At 42.3% G+C, this 16,389-nt stretch overlaps 1 protein-coding gene across 6 annotated transcripts in view; it reads left to right on the top strand.

The window, feature by feature from the left end:
• EPHA5 (EPH receptor A5) overlaps positions 1 to 16,389 on the top strand; it is a 325,738-nt gene that overhangs the window by 53,860 nt on the left and 255,489 nt on the right. The gene's annotated exons all lie outside the window — the stretch shown is intronic.

Raw genomic sequence — 16,389 nt, 5'->3', positions numbered from 1 at the left:
ATGTGTGATATTCGGTTAACATTTGTTGAAATGCATTCCTTAAATGAACATTAAAATGACTGCCTACACACCTGTGTGCTAGGATCTGGAAGTTGGTTGTGGTTCTTGAGTAATACCAAAGTAAGTCTTGTTTATTTTTCCCTGCAAATCAAATCAGTTAGTAGTGCTTAGCGAGCAGTTTCATCCACAGTTAATTTTAAGAGTTGAACTGATATTTGCCGTGGCCTCTTTTTTAGAATTGGGTCATCAAGGTCAATTGCCAGCTCTTTCTAGAGATGAGAATACTGATTTACATCACAGAACTTCAGGGAGATACAAAATGAGCATGGCTTCAGTGCTTGCTCTCTCAGTATTCCTCAGTGCCGTCGCTGGGAGTTGAACCTGTTTAACGAATAGCGAAGGGAGTGGCTTAACCTGTTTAACACGCAAGTGTGATATCTGCACGTGGAACCAGGTGCATATATAACATGCAAAAATTTTTCATCGTGCATGTTGTTGGTATATTCCCTTAAAAACAATAGACCATTTAATCATTTTTAACATTCTTAGCTATGTGAATCTTAAATGTATATGCTGCCCGTTAGTGCAGTAAGCACTGAAATCGGAGGTGGTCATTTGCTCCATGCCAGTGACAGGTTTTTTGTTTTTTTTTTTTTTAAATATATCACTTGTTTTCAGATGCCCATTTGTGTGCGAAATCCATCAATTACTTACAAAGTGAGTTTTCCAGCAGTTGGTGGCCCTTAGAGGTACCTGCCTTCAATTGCTGAAAACTAGTAGAAGCTATGTCACAGCGGAGCCTCCGGAAGGATTCCCAAGCAAAGCTCGCCGCTTAATAGCAGTAAGTGCAGGTGCCTGCCACGGTGTGCCAACTGCCTGTTGCACATTCGACAGGTGTGGCAGCCAGAGTCTGCAGTAAATGTGTAAATAGTTGATACGAATGATACCGAAGAGTGACAAAATCAAAGTATTAATTAATTAATTGCAAAGTTTCACTGAATTTGGTCTTGTATTTAACGTAATTCAGTGCATTTTTGTGTTCATATTATCACCTCCTGATTATTTAACTTTTCCTAAAGCATAACATTCTCATATTCTTCTAAACCATTCATCTTAATTTTATAAATAAATGTCCTAGATTCTTAATTCAGATTACATTTTCCCTTTGTTTGTTCTGCAAGCATATGGTCTTTTATTACTAGTGTAACGTCAAGTTAAATAAATAGTGTGGATTTCACCTAACGTTCTTCACATTGTTCATTAATTACTGATAGCGCAGGTATGTGCAGTTTTGTATTTTTCAAGTTGACTTAGGGTTTAATATGCTTGTCAGATAACACCCTAACTTCAGTGCTGCTTCCGGTGTGTGCTGGGGCGAGTTCAAAGCGCATGCTCCTGTTACAGCATCCGGCTAGCTGGTTTCTGAGACAGATATTCTGTGTCACCTTTGTGTTACTCTGTGACACCCGTAATAGCAGAGAGGATCTGTGTCCTTGGTGTGGAGGAGCAGGGCTGTTTGCGCTTGGCCAGTCTTGGTGGAAGTCACCGAGTCCAGCATCTCGGTGCCTGAGCATCTGGGAAGTGGCCCTGCTGCGGGTGCCTAGAATCTCAAGGCCACGCTGCTTTGTACATCATAAAGCCATCTCAGAGAATGAAGCAGAAAACACCCAAATATGCCTAAGATTCCAAATCTTCAGGCCAGATAACTATCTTTTAATTTCATTGTCCTGTGAATATTGAAACACCCTTTGTGTTACGCGAGTCCATTACGTGTCCACTGTGGCACGCTGGCTCTGACGGCAGGTGAGGGGACAGCCAGGGCCGCCGTGGCTCGGCTCTTCACAGCTGTGTCCCCACGTGGTCACACGTGGTCACCGCGTCTGCAGGGTGACAGGACGAAGGAGTGGATGTAAGGCTGAAAGGGGATTTTGTTTTTTTTCATCATGGACAGGAATATGAGTCTAGGTACCTGGGATTGTTGTTAAAGGGCTTGTAACTTACAGTGTGATGCCCGTAGCAGCAGGAAGGCGTGTCCCACGTGTATACATACGTATATGGCCTTTTACACGAATTTTGGCTTTGAATTCCATCTTTGATTAATGAAAGTTTTTTTTTTTTTCTAAACATAGCAATGCAATTTCCAAGTTTCATGCCGGTTATTTCCCAAATTTATGAAAGTGCAACCTTTGCATAAGCTAGATGGCCTGAATTCACGGTATACAAATCAGGCGATATAGATTTTATATAGCGAATATGTGTTCATATGTTTAAATATTAATGTTCTGTTTTGACAGTTTTCAGCTCTGCTGGGTTTCTACATGGCACACCGGCCACTCTAGTCTCATTAATAATTAAAGTGACATGAACCTGAATTTTGAATACACCACTTTTTACCTCAGAAACCAACCAGATCAAGTCCAGCCAAGAGGCAAGATTTATTCCTTTTCCACAGTCAAAAAAAAAATCAGGCCAAATGAATCTCCTAGAATTATATAGGAATGATGGTGTTCATTAAACAGTGAGTCAAATATTAAACTCAAAGTACTTCCTAAATCAAAACTTACAAATATTCTCTGTCATTATCATTTCAATAAAAATGGAATTCTACTAATAAATTTTCTTTTGAATTGAGGTATTTTTTTTTTTTTTTACAAAATGTTTACTACAATGAATCCTCGTTCTTATGATTTAGTGAAACAGGGCCCAGTGCAGTAGCCTAGCGGCTAAAAGTTTGTGCCATGATCCTATATAGGCACCAGTTCTAAATCCGGTGGCCCTGCTTCCCAGCCAGCTCCCTGCCTGTGTCCTGGGAAAGCAGTGGAGGACGGCCCAAAGCTTTGGGACCCTGCACCTGCGTGGGAAACCCGGAGAAGGCTCCTGGCTCCTGGCTTCAGATCGGCTGAACTCGAGGCTTTGTGGCTACTTCGGAGTGAATCATCACATGAAAGACCTTCCTCTCTGTCTGTCCTTTTCTCTGTATATGTGACTTTACAATACAAATAAGTATACCTTAAGAAAAAAAAAGAGCTAGTGAAACTCTGGCATGGTTCATGCAATAACGTTTTAGGATGATGTCGGACTTGTGTCTTCATTTAAATATGATAACATTTGATTGTCCAGGGTTTTATTAAATCTGTCATGTGGCCTTCAGTTTGAATGCTGTTTTGTAACCTCACGTAGGTCCGTATGTAAAAAGCCATATAGAAGTGTTTTTGTGGGAATGCTTTTGCACTGCTAGAAAGTTCAGCCTTATTTCTGAGCCTGTGTTGTTTACCCAGACACAAGTTGGTAGCTTTGATCAAAACCTCGAATGTGTTTCTGGTTCGTCTTTGAAGAGAGCACCGAATCAGATGCTCTTTAGAGCTGATCCCAAACAAACAAAGTTACTTTTCTGTAAAATAAAGTACAAAATACAGTTACAGAGAACTAAGATAAGGGTGCCTCAAGCAGGTTGGGCCTGACTGAATAATTCTAACCTTAAGAAACTCATCTAAGGTTTAATCACGCTCCTTAGGCTGCGGCAAATTAGAGTTTAAGTGAAACTTTAAGCCCAGGACTTAATGGACTGCAGCCTCCTCTGAACTCGGGGCACTGGTGCTGATATCGTGCCCAGGCACTTGGTCTTGCCAAGTTTCTCACGCACTCAGGAGCATCCCGTCCACGTGCTGAGACCCGCCAGCCAGGGGCTTGAATCAGGTGCCGAAAAGCTCCCAGAATGCTCAGACCACATCTCTGCACCGACGGTGGAGACCACGTGAGGGTGGCACCGGCTGTCCTGGAGGAGATTCTAGAAATATCCAGCACCTTCGGTGCATGTCCTAGCCCCAGGCACCTGAGTTTCTGATACTGGATATCTAGTTTATCTTCTGATGATGATTTCTGAACATGTTTCACTTTGCTTTGGTGCCTGTTTTCCTGTTCCTCAGACAAATAAAATTACGAAGGCCTGTAAAGCTACGGTGCCGGAAGCACTGTGTGTGTACGAAGTAGTGTCAGTATAGCAGGCACATTGCAATTAGAGGGAGATGAAATTTTCACTTCCTTGTATTCTTTTTCTTTTTAATTTTTAAAAAAGATTTATTGACTTTTATTGGGAAGGCAAACATACAGAGAGGAGGAGAGACAGAGAGGAAGATCTTCCATCCGATGATTCCCTTCCCAAGTGGCTGCCATGGCCGGAGCTGCGCTGATTCGAAGCCAGGAGCCTTCTGTGTCTCCCACACGGGTGCAGGGTCCCAAGGCTGTTCTCAGTTGCTTTCCCAGGCCACAGGCAGGGAGCTGGATGGGAAGCGGGACGCTGAGATTAGAACTGGTGTTCGTATGGGATCTCGGCATGTTCAAAGCAAGGACTTTAGCTACTAGGCTACCGTGCTGGGCCCTTCCATGTATTTTAAAGCGAATGTTGTTACTTGAGGCAATCAGTAAATATGAGTTAATATCGCATCACGCACTCAACGTGCCAATGGCTCTGACGAGTCCAGTCAGCAGACATCCTTTCATCTTTATTTGCCCGACTTTTATAGGTTAGTGAAAGTCATCTTACCGTGTATTTTTTGGCTCCATGCCACTTCTGGCCTTAGTATTAATCCTTGCAGGTTGGGGTTTGAGTGTCCCAGGGCTTGTGCTTATTGTGATGGGAGCAATAGATAAAGAAGAAACAATTTGTGTCTGCAAGCGAGGCTCCTCGGTGTTTTTACTTCAGGCTATCTTGTTTCGTCCTGCTAATCCCCGCCGCTGTGTTCATCTTCCAAGTGAGGCTGTCCGCCGAGGTGGGAGCGTGGAAGCGTGTCTGTGGGACCGTCCGGTTGCGGGTGACCCCGTGCCTTTGGCTCACGAGTCCCAGCGAGTTACGGGACGTGCTTGTCGGTTCTCTGTGATGCGCGTGGGTGCCGGAGTAGAGAGGCGGCGCTTCGTGCGGTGTGCGCATCCCGCTGCACTCAGTCCGCCTTTCCGCTTTTCCTGCCGACCCGCCAGAAAAGGGGAAGCTGTGCCACCCCGGGCTTTTTTTTTCAAGATTTATTTATTTTTATTGGAAAGTCAGATATACAGAGAGGAGAAAGACAGAGAGGAAGATCTTTCATCTGATGATTCACTCCCCAAGTGACTGCAACGCCTTGTACTTCGTCTATCCGAAGCCAGGAGCCAGGAGACTCCTCTGGGTCTCCCATGTGGGTGCAGAGTCCCAAGACTTTGGGCCATCCTGGTCTGCTTTCCCAGGCTGCAAGCTGGCTGGGAAGCAAGGGTGCCGGGATTAGAACTGGAGCCCATATGGGATCTCAGTGCCTTCAAGGAGAAGACTTTAGCCGCCAGGCCATGGTGCTGGGCGCTCCATTCTCTGCGTTTTAAATTAAATTTATTCCTATATATGGAGAAAACCTAAGGAAAAATTTGTAATCTTATACAAATGCATCATCTGATACCTCAAGCTATCTGGATAATTTTTGAATGCATTACTTAAATTTTTCTTTGTTTTTGAAGATGTTAACATGTTTTAAGTTTTGGCAAATCCTTAACCAAAAAGTCTTTAGTAAGAAAGTGACCTGATATTACTTCTTAGCAGTACCTGAGCGTCTCTGCAAGAGCAGGAGCCTCACTGGAATGGCAGTTGCTCCAGGCCATGGCGAACTGTCCTGGAGATGAGTTACTGTAACTAACTGCCACACCTGTGCTACTGTAATAAGTAAGATACAAAAAGGAGCAAAGAGGATAGATACAAAACCTTGAAGAAATGAAAATGTAACCCATCTGTCTGCAGTTTCATGGCCTGGCAGTTGCCTGCTTGCAGAGAAAATGCAAAATCGGAGTCAAATATCAAAAACATCTCTCTCTCTCTCTCTCTGTGTGTATTCTGCAAGTGTTTTGCACAAGGGTCCTGACCGTGAACACACATCCCCGCCGCCCACCCGAGAAAGCGCCTCTCGAGGGAGAGAGAACCCTGGCAGCCGAGTCCCTGCCCGCGGTGTGCTGCGTCTGCCCTGTCTCCAGGAGCAGGCTCGGAAGGCATTCTCACAGGGGTTCCCCTGCACCTTTACCCCAGACTGCATCTTCCCAGACAGCACGGCCACGCCTCCCAGGGTCAGTGCCGGAGTGGAAGCTCAGCAGCTTTGAAGCGTTCAGGACTTCTCAGCTGAACTGAGTGATGATTAAAATGTATAAAAATGTCTGGGAATTTCTAATTATGTACTGTATTCTTAATAGATTCTAAATAATTATTATCATGTTTTCTTATTGAAATATAGACTCCTGGGCTCTAGAGTTCTGTACATGTGGTGTAATTTCATTCATTTTCCAAGGAAGTTACAATTTAACAACCATCAGAAAAGCTTATGATGCAGTTAATTATTAAGTCAGTATTTGGGCGTCTGTGTTCTTGGTCACCCGAGTTAGAGGGATCAGAGGAGGCCGGAGCCTTACAGAGTTGTGTTCAGTGTAGGCAGAAAGGTGACATCTATTTTTTAATAAATAGGAAGACCTAAAGAGAAACTGAGTAGATTTTCCAGCGAAATGGCAAGCTAAGGTTTTCTGAGTCACAGAGCATAGGGGTGTGACTCCAGCAGGGAGCAGGGACTCGATACACCTGTTAGGGGAATCCGTGCTTTCCCTCCTCGCTCCTTCACGCAGGCCGGGAGAGTCTCTCAGCGTCGTTCCTGCTGAATGGTTAATTCTGTCAGCTTCAGGGGGTTTCAGCAGAGAAGAAAAGGAATTAAGATGGCTGAACGAAGAAAAAAAATTATATGTCGTTAATCATTTTCCCCTGACAATAGATTTCAAAACTGTGAGTCAAGTTCAATTATTTAATGTCAATGTGTACTTTTTGTGAGGATACATTCTTTAGGGCTGCTTATTTTAATTTGAACAAAGCTGTATATTTCATATTTAAATATCAAAAATACTGTTTTAAAATTTTTTGCAAGCCATTCAGCTTAAATGTAAATAAATTATACCCATTTTTCAACCTGCTGAATCTCTTCAAAGTATCTTTTGTAGTATCTGTTAAAAGAGATTTGGGCCCGGCCTGGTGGCCTAGTAGCTAAAGTCCTCACCTTGACTGTGCTGGGATCCCATATGGGCACCAGTTCTAATCCAGGCGGCCCTGCTTCCCATCCTGCTTCCTGCTTGTGGCCTGACCCCATGCCCAAGTGGGAGACCTGGAGGAAGTCCCTGCTTCCTGGCTGCGGATCGGCACAGCACCGGCCATTGCGGACACTTGGGGAGTGAATCAGTGGACAGAAGATCTTCCTCTCTGTCCCTCCTCCTCTATATCTGCCTGTGCAATAAAAAATAATAGCTAAATCTTAAACACCCAAACAAAAAAGAGAGATTTCAGGTATAAAGAAATGGTTAACGTGGTAGCAGTGGGTGTCCATGCTGCGTAGTGATGTGCTGTCACCGTGTGCCTGTGCGACATGAGCAGGTTCCTGGCACGGTAGCTGTGTTTCCGTGGACCGTCTAAGCGCTCTGGGGCTAGGGCGAGTATGGCGTTTGCCGCTGTATCAACATCACACAGTAATGAAGGAAGGGTTTCATGCGGAATCTTACTGGAATTACAAGCCCAATCATCTCCTTCAAAAACTTTGGGTGTGACATTTCTTGCAGAATCTGAGAAAAACATACAGTAACATATGTGGAGCCTGTCTGTGTCCCTGCTGTAGGTGGAGGGAAGCCGTGATGTAGTTCCTGCTGGGAAGAAGGTTGGTGAGAGAGTGGTGATGGCCCCTGTGCTCCCGCAGGGGTGCTCCCCGGGCGGAAGCTCTGTGAACGTTACTAAGTGTCCCCCAGGGTCGAGCATGTGGAGTTGCTGCTTGGGTAAAGTCATAGCTCTGCCCAGTCCAGCTTCCTGCTCGTGCACATTAGAGGGGGGAGGGGAGGCCAACAGGTGCCCGCTCCGGTGGTGTGGAGTCCTTGCTGCCCATGCCGGAGGCCTGGGTTCAGATCCTGGCTCGGCCTCCGCAGTGGCTAGGCATCTGCGCACTGGGCGATGTCTCTCTCTCTCACTGTCTCTCTCTTGAAGTTTCTCTCTCATATTAATTGACAGTTTTTTTTTTTTAAGTGCACTGAGTTTCTCAGTTAAAGCAAATAGCATTGTTCTGACTTCCCCTCTAGCTTTGCCCCAATGAGTAAATTTATTAACAAGTGAGTATGGCTCATATTCTTTTGCAGTGGTCAGGGAAAAAGTATTTGTGTTGTAGTTTTTGGACTTGACATTGAACCCACCTAATTAGATCTTGGTCCCTAATAACATGGGAAATGAAGATACTATCACATGTCTTTAAATATCTTATACAAGAAGGTTAAAAATTGTGCTTCGAGCAAGCTCAACATCAGGTGACACTAATCCTGCTTCTATTTCCACAAATCATTGGAACTTATTAGTGTTCTAATTGGTCAATTTAATAAAAACTTACAATCTTCTGAGCCCTCCAAGGGTTTGCCAACTGTTACTTCCCAGAGAAAATTAGGAGCAGGGCTACACGGCTAAATGGAATTCACAGTGAATCAAGTAGCACCCGTTTCCATGAGATTCAATTCTCTTCACTATTAAACCTTTCCTGGAGCTGCCAGTTCTTAACACGGAGCAGAATTGAGCTTAACCTTCCCTTTCTTTCCTTGCTGTTCTGCTGCTGGAGATGGTTCTCGTGAGGAAGAAAATAGTGGCCAGAGCGAAAGGCTGGCATCATTTCAGGGCCGATGCGCCAAGTGTTCTTGGACTAAATTGCTTGTAGGAAAAGGCAGGGGAAGTAGCTGTCACTCAGAAGTTCTTCCTGCTTCTCGGCCAGTAGGTCCTGACACATCGCTGAGCCAGCCAATCACTGCTGCTGTTTTATTCATGATTCCTTCCTTTGTTCGACTTTCATTCATACATAGCTGACTTCAGTCAATGCTGTATTGCATTTGTACACTTCTTCAGGCAAAATTCTTAACACTGGGTGAGGAGCAGATGATTGGTGAGTCCTGGTTTTTTTTTTTTTCATGTCAGTGAGGAAATGAATGTCTTTAAACACACAGCAGCGTAAACTGACAGTGGGACGTAAATCCGCGTGCAAAAGGAGACCTCGGGGTTGAAACTGGCCTCCTGAGCTGTCCCTCCGAGTGGCTGCAGCCTAAAGCACCTGTCGGTGAATGCCATTGCATAGCTCCCAAAGCGTGAGAATGGGCAGCAAATTCATGTGTATCTTATGAAATAGCCATCTAGTCAGAAGTGGGAAATGTTATAAAAAGAGAAATTGAAAAATTTTGTGTGTATCTTAATATGTTTATGCATATTGCCAGACATACTTCAGTGTTGCACTCAGCATTCTCAAAGCTTTCATTTAGTATCGTAAGAAGATATAAACTAGAAAGAACCCTGATAGATTTCCAAGAAATTTTCCTTCTCTGTGAAATATTTACTAAGATTCTAGTTGCATAGACAATGCCTAGAGTGACATTAAAAAAAAATGAGGGCCCGGGTGGCGCCAAGTGGTTAAGGTCCTCGCCTTGCACGCCCAGGATCCCATATGGGCGCCAGTTCTATCCCGGCAGCCCCACTTCCCTTCCAGCTCCCTGCCTGTGGCCCAGGAAAGCAGTTGAGGACGGCCCAAAGCCTTGGGACCCTGCACCCGCGTGGGAGACCCGGAAGAGGCTCCTGGCTTTGGATTGGCATAGCATCGGCCGTTGTGCTCATTTGGGGAGTGAATCATTGGACAGAAGATCTTCCTCTCTGTCTCTCCTCTCTGTATATCCGCCTTTCCAATAAAATAATAATAAAAATAAATCTTTAAAAGAAAGATATAAAAAAATGAAACATGTAGTAGCATTTTGCATAAATAAAGTATATGGCTATACCTCTTAAAAATACCAGGCAGACTTCATTTATTCCATTCATCATTTTGGCTAGCAATGATTTTCCTATCCTCTTACTCAGGTTTTGCAAATTATCATGGTTCAGTGGATTCAGGTGTGAGCTTTGAACTCAGTAATTGTGTATTTCAGTCTCTGTACATGGTGTCATTCATGGTCTCATCGCTTCTCCATGACCATGCCTGTGGCGTGGCTCCAGCCTGTGGCGTGGCTCCAGCCTGTGGCGTGGCTCCAGCCTGTGGCGTGGCTCCAGCCTGTGGCGTGGCTCCAGCCTGTGGCTCCATCTGTTTCTTCCTTCACAGTGTCCATGTGTGTTACATCCTGCGCCAGACTCAGCAGCTGTGTGGGCTTCATGCTCACTACTTCAGTTACAGCCATGAAAACATCACTACATCTTTCATTTCGTTCTTTCGTGACTCGGCTGGCTTCCTTGTTGCTACTCAATTCCCACCCTCAACTTCTGGCAGCTACTAAACTCTTAGACACTTATAACTAGATATTTTGAACCATACTTGTTAATGGAACCGTGAGACGCTGCTTTTCGTTCAGAGTGGGGTGTACTATTTCATATACTAACCAGCAATTTGGTGGTCGACCAAAATCTCGTTGAAGCTACATAGTATGAAAATCATATGCATGTGTATCAGTACTTCCCCTCCAAAGTCTATATCTTTGAATTTCAGCTTTCCATGAACATTTGTAGTACTCAAACTAGTTTCTGCAGTATTTTTAACACTGGGTGTTGTCACTATCTAAAAATACAATTTTAACTCATTGTAAGTAGGTGTTCAGTAACGCTTCGCCGTGAGCTTGACTTGAATCTTCCTGGTGGCTAATAGCATCGATGGTCTTTATAGTGACTTAAAAAGTTTTGCTTCCAACCTGTTTTGTTCAGTGACACATCTATTCATCCCTTTTCTTCATGTTGTAATTGGTTATGTTTTTTCCAGTGAGTTTTGCAAGGTACATTTCTTAAGCTTAGTTTTGTGAGATAACAGAATATTTGTACAGGCATTTACTCTCCTAGCGTGTTCAGTATCTCTTCCGTCCTGGGCTGCCTCTGACTAGGAGTCAGTTGACGGTCAAGTTCCCTGACTCTCCATCTGAGATCTTTTCCTGTTGCTAGCCCCAAGCATTTTCACTGTGTTGGCGCTCGTTGGTGTGAGCAGGCACGGATCTCCATGGACACCGATCGGGCTCCGGGGGTGTTTTCTATCTGTGGATCAGTGTTGCTCGTTAAACTTGGGAAAACTTGGGAAAACTTACACGTTCATGCAGCATCATGTTCAAACATTACTTTGAGGACTTTTGTTGCATAGCTGCAGTTATATAACCTTTAGGTTTATATTTCTCTGGCATTCTCTTCAGAAATTTAGTGTCTATTTTCTAGAAAATTTTATATTTTTATGAATTGTTACTTGAATAAAATGTAATAACACTTCTGCATTTATCAATAATTTTATTGTTTATTAGAATTTGTGTTTTTTCCCATCGTATATCTGAAATCTTCTTGGATCTGAATTACTATTAACTTTATATGTTGGTCTATAATATGAATCGCATACCCTTTATTCCTATTTTTTGGTTACTGTTGACGATTGTCTAAAATTATTAATCAAAAGAGATCCTTTTTGTTGAGATTAGTTTTTGATCACACACAGTCTTTGTTTTAGAAAGATTTATTTATTTTTCATTGGAAAGTCAGATATACAGAGAGGAGGAGAGACAGAGAGGAAGATCTTCCATCTGATGATTCGCTGCCCAACTGGGCACAACAGCCAGAGCCATGCTAATCCGAAGCCAGGAGCCAAGAGCCTCTTCTGGTCTCCCATGTGGGTGCAGGGTCCCAAATCTTTGGGCCATCCTAGACTGCTTTCCCAGGCCACAAGCAGGAAGCTGGATGGGTAGCGGGGCTGCTGGGATTAAAACCAGTGCCAGTATGGTATTTGGGTGCATGCAAGGTAAGGACTTTAGCCGCTAGGCCACCGTGCCGGACCCCAACCAGACACAGTCTTAATGCAGAAGGCTCAGTTTGCACTTGATTGAAGTCTGTCCCTTCCATCTAAGAGAGAGACACACTGGGTTGCTGAAAACCAAAGCCATTGCTTATGGAAATTGCACTTGCTTCCTATCCTCCAAGCTCACCCAACACGACCTTCTGTTCTGTGACATTTTACGGGTGTGGCTGCAGCAAGGGGTCGGGTGGACTTGAGTCTATTCCTGCAACACAATCACGTAAACTTGAATAAGCTCTCAGCTCTAATGTGACTGTTTCCCGACAAAACAGTGAGCTAGAAATTTGTGTTGAATAGCCACTGATTACAAGAACATGATTAATCTGAGATATGGAATTGATTTATGGGGGCTGTTGTCCAGGCCTGTATCATGAGCCTAGTATTATCCACTGAAAAATGAGGGCAGAGACTAGAGAACACGGGCAGCTTTATATTTCTTGATATATTTTATAAACTAGGCACATAATTCAGAGTTGTAAATGGTTTACCGAAAACTTTTTTTTCTTGCCAGAATAGCAGAAGTATAATTATATTTATTTGCTCTGAAACATTAAGCACAGCAGAGGTTAATCTACTTTATTTTTGTTAAATTGAATCTCAAGTGAAATAGTTTTTTTTCCTCATTTACTGAAACATTCATACTTCTTTGAAAAAAAAAGTTTTCTATCAGACTTGTTGATTGTTTATAATAGGGCAGAATTTTCATGAAAGTGTATCATAATACTAATTTCAAGTTGTACATGTTATATACGCATGCAGTAAAATAGCATTGGGAGTTCATCTCTGGCTTCTTGTAATGACTGTCATGGTCAAGGGGTGTCTGAGATCTTCCGAAGCCTTGAAACACGAATATTTGGCTCTCGTTGGTGGGATCTTAAAAGCTTCATGGTGCATGTATCCTTCTGCTTAATTAAGCAAGTCTGTATTGAGTGGCAGTCAATCTAGAAAAATATAAAATCATTGATTTTGTGTATTGCTCTAATTATACACTAAAGGTCATTAATATTACCGTAGCTTTATGCAATGTTAAGGCCTGGACTAACGAAAGTGGTAACAGTGCATAATAGCAAGGTCCTGTAGCATCAGCAGGATGCTGTCTTCAAGTGCAATGGTGCCAGAGAGGATCTCATGGTGAGTTTTAGCCTTGTTGTTTTGTTGTTTTTGTTGCTGCTGCTGCTTAATTATAATTCGCAGCACAGAATCACCGACAGTTCAGATAATACTTGGATGACACACTGAGATCATGTAAAACTATATTCAGTGTGCTAATTTGTTAATTTCAGACATGTCTACCCACTTAGCTCGTTCTGACTTTTAACATTATTGCTGACTTGTTCTTAAGTTTGAGTTCATTCTCGTTGAGTAGGTTTCAGGAAGAAATGTCAGATTTTTTAAGTTTTGAAATATTTACGACACGTTTGATCATCTTACATGATGTAGAGCTATTTTTAAAGATGCACTTGTTTATTTATTCTTTTGAAGAAGTGGCAGCAAGAGATGGGGAAAGAGAGCTTCCATCTGCTTTTTGTCTTGCCAGATGTTTGCCGCAGCTGAGGCTGGCCTGGTGCATGGCAGAGTCCAGAAGTCATTCTAGGTCTCCTGTCTGGGTTACAGGGGTTCAGATACTTGTCTCAACATCTGCTGCTTACCGTGCACTTTGGAAAGCAGCTGGATTAGAAGTGGAGCAGCCAGGACTCAGTTAAGCACTCAGACATGGCATGCTGTGTCCTAGATGACAGCTTAACCTGCTCCACCATAGTGCCTGTTCCAACGTGCAGCTATTTGTGATCCCTTCCTAAAAGTTGGAAGAACTAAAATGTAAATATCTGTGACTTATAGTTTTCTTTTTTATGTTTATATTTTCTTAAATATGTTAGTTAAAAATTTTCTTGGCTGAATAATAAATGTCTTGGTTATTCATGTTTTAAAAAAGAGGTTTTTCAAATTTTGCCCCATGCTGCTTTGGATGTTGTAACTTCCAGGTTTATTTCTTTTGAACTTAGGTGCTTTTCTTAGACTGAATAAATAAATAGTGGAAACGGAATAAATAAATAGTGAATACATTAAAAAATATCAATGCCAGTATTCAAGGAAAAGCAAAGCATGCTTTATTTTTCCATTGGGAGAAATCTTTCCTTTGAGATTCATACCTGGTTTAAGAGATGCTCAATTGTTAGTGAATTGTTTTGTGAAAATAGCCATAGAAATTTGAGAGTTTTAATCCCTGTGTTTATCAAATGATTTTACTTGTATCATGGATTGAATTTGCTTTCATAAATAGTTGTGTTTTGTTCTGGAGACAATAAAGTAATCATATCCATGTTATTTTATATGTAGAAAATTAATTGGGTCATTTCTAACAATTTTGCTACATCATACTCATGAATTTTAAAAGATGCTTTAAACAAATGAAACTCCCATTTGGCATGTGTCAAGTCATTATTCCAGTAATATATGATTGAGCAAATGTAGCAAGATTTGGGTTCAAATGATTTTTTCTGAAAGTTGGTTCATTTAATTGTATTTATTTTACTAAATCATAGCTATAGGTATAAAACTTTCTCACTGTGACTGTGCATTAAAACTGGACATGCTGCTGTTGCTGCTGCCCCCGGATGCCTGGGTTTTCATCCAAAGGACACTGAACAAAGAAATTGGGGAGCTATGAGTCTACCAAAAAGAAAACATGTATCTACTTCACTAAGCAAAGAACATTTTTCTGTTGGCTGAAATAACCTCATGTGAACTCGCTTAAATTCTAATTTTAATCCATGCACAGATGAAAAAAAAACATTAATCCTAATCAGAGTTCTGATTGTGCAGATTAACTGAATTGGCACTGATTATAGGTATTAAATGTGCTGGGTTTCTTATCTGTGAATGGTGCACAGGTTTCTGATGTGAGTGTGATAATCACCTCGTGTACAGATGGAACTTTTTTAAAGCATGACTGTTTCATTCCTGTACTGTGTTAGCTCTGAGGTGTTCACTCAGCACAGGCTCACCTTTGAATTATAACAAAATGGTTTTCAATGGGTTGATGATGACTCAAGATGACATTTGCTATTTTAGTTGAATCTTCCCTGTGTGAGCCATTGGATAGCTATGGAAAGGCGGGTAGACAAGAGAGTGATATTTGTAACTGAAGTACCTTGCTCTTGGTGATAAAGTGTTTTTTCATAAAGAGCAATGGCTTCCAGTTGGTAGTAATACATCAAACACAGTGATACGAAGCCAGCGCGCACGAAACCTTTCAGTAGTGGAACCTCGCTTTTGTACTCTTGCTCATGTTCTTAAGTCACAGACTATGGAAGATTTCCTAGTCTGCTTTCTCTTAGGGAATGTCCTAGATTGACTGCATTAGTTCATGCCATACTTCTGCTTGGAAAGACATACAAACATACTCCATGGTACATCTAACTCAAAGCAAAAACACAGTGTTTTGTGTGGCCCTATGAATCTCCGGGGCAAATCTGGGCATGTTTGGCTCATTTTAGCCAATTTAGCAAAACAGGAGAAAAGGGAAGTCATGACAATGAAAATATGATATTAAATTATAAAAGAATCATTAGCAAGATACTAATAAAATTAAAAAAAATACCTTTACTGAGTTTGCATTTTTTTTGTTTGTTCATTTTTGTATATTATCTGATCTTTGCAGTGGCAGAAAGCTTGCACAAAGTCTGGATTTTAGGCATGCATAATTTTTGAGATAGTAATTCAAATGTTTCTCATTGGTTAAAATGATCCCTTTATATAAAATATCATTATGTAAAGGAATCATCGGCATGTACCAATAAGGTCGAAACAGGCTTTAGGTGATAAACAGGGACTTACTAGGAAGTCGTGCTTGGCAGGTGTTGGAAAGGTCTGGAGAGTGCGATTTTGGGTCATATTTTTTACACTGCTGTGCCAAAAGCATTGCTAGGATTGTCCTTTGAGTCCACGGAAGTCTGAAAAGCAAGGCCGTCGTGTTTCAAGTTATCCGAGAACGTGCATCTAAAGGTCTAAATGAGTTTGATTGCCGTTAAGCTTGCGATTGAGGATTTGAGTATGTGAGTCATTCTGCAATTTCTGAGTCAGAATTTTCAAGTTTTAGAGGAAAAGAAAGAGTTGTGTGACTTGGGGGTTTGAAAATGAGATTGGAACTAACAGTGTTGTGGGAGAGAGCCCACGTGTGGGGCACAATGCAGATAAGCAATGCAGGGAGCAGCTGACAGCTTGGGTGACTTGAATGTTGGGAATCCAGTGAAACCAATATGGCTGTTAAAAATAAGTCATTTTTACCTTTTTGCTACTTCTTTGGATGTAACTGACGTGGGATACCCAGCCAGTTGTGGGTTGAGGCTTCAACTGACTGGGAGCTCTCTGTGCCCTGAGGGAAGAGTAGCTAGCCTGGGCATGCAGTCCCTGGACTCTGTGTATCTAGCCCCGTCATCGTCAGCAATGACATAGAATCATAGAGACTTGCATGGGCCCCAAGGATGAGCTCTGGGGCACTAAGGATCTGAAGAAGCAGAGCTGTCCACCATGA

The sequence above is a fragment of the Ochotona curzoniae genome, unplaced genomic scaffold (genome assembly GCF_017591425.1).
Source record: "Ochotona curzoniae isolate NIBS_2020 unplaced genomic scaffold, NIBS_Ocur_1.0 scaffold_4506, whole genome shotgun sequence".
In the NCBI taxonomy this organism is placed as follows: Eukaryota; Metazoa; Chordata; class Mammalia; order Lagomorpha; family Ochotonidae; genus Ochotona; species Ochotona curzoniae.
This window is presented reverse-complemented; position numbering and strand designations above follow the sequence as displayed.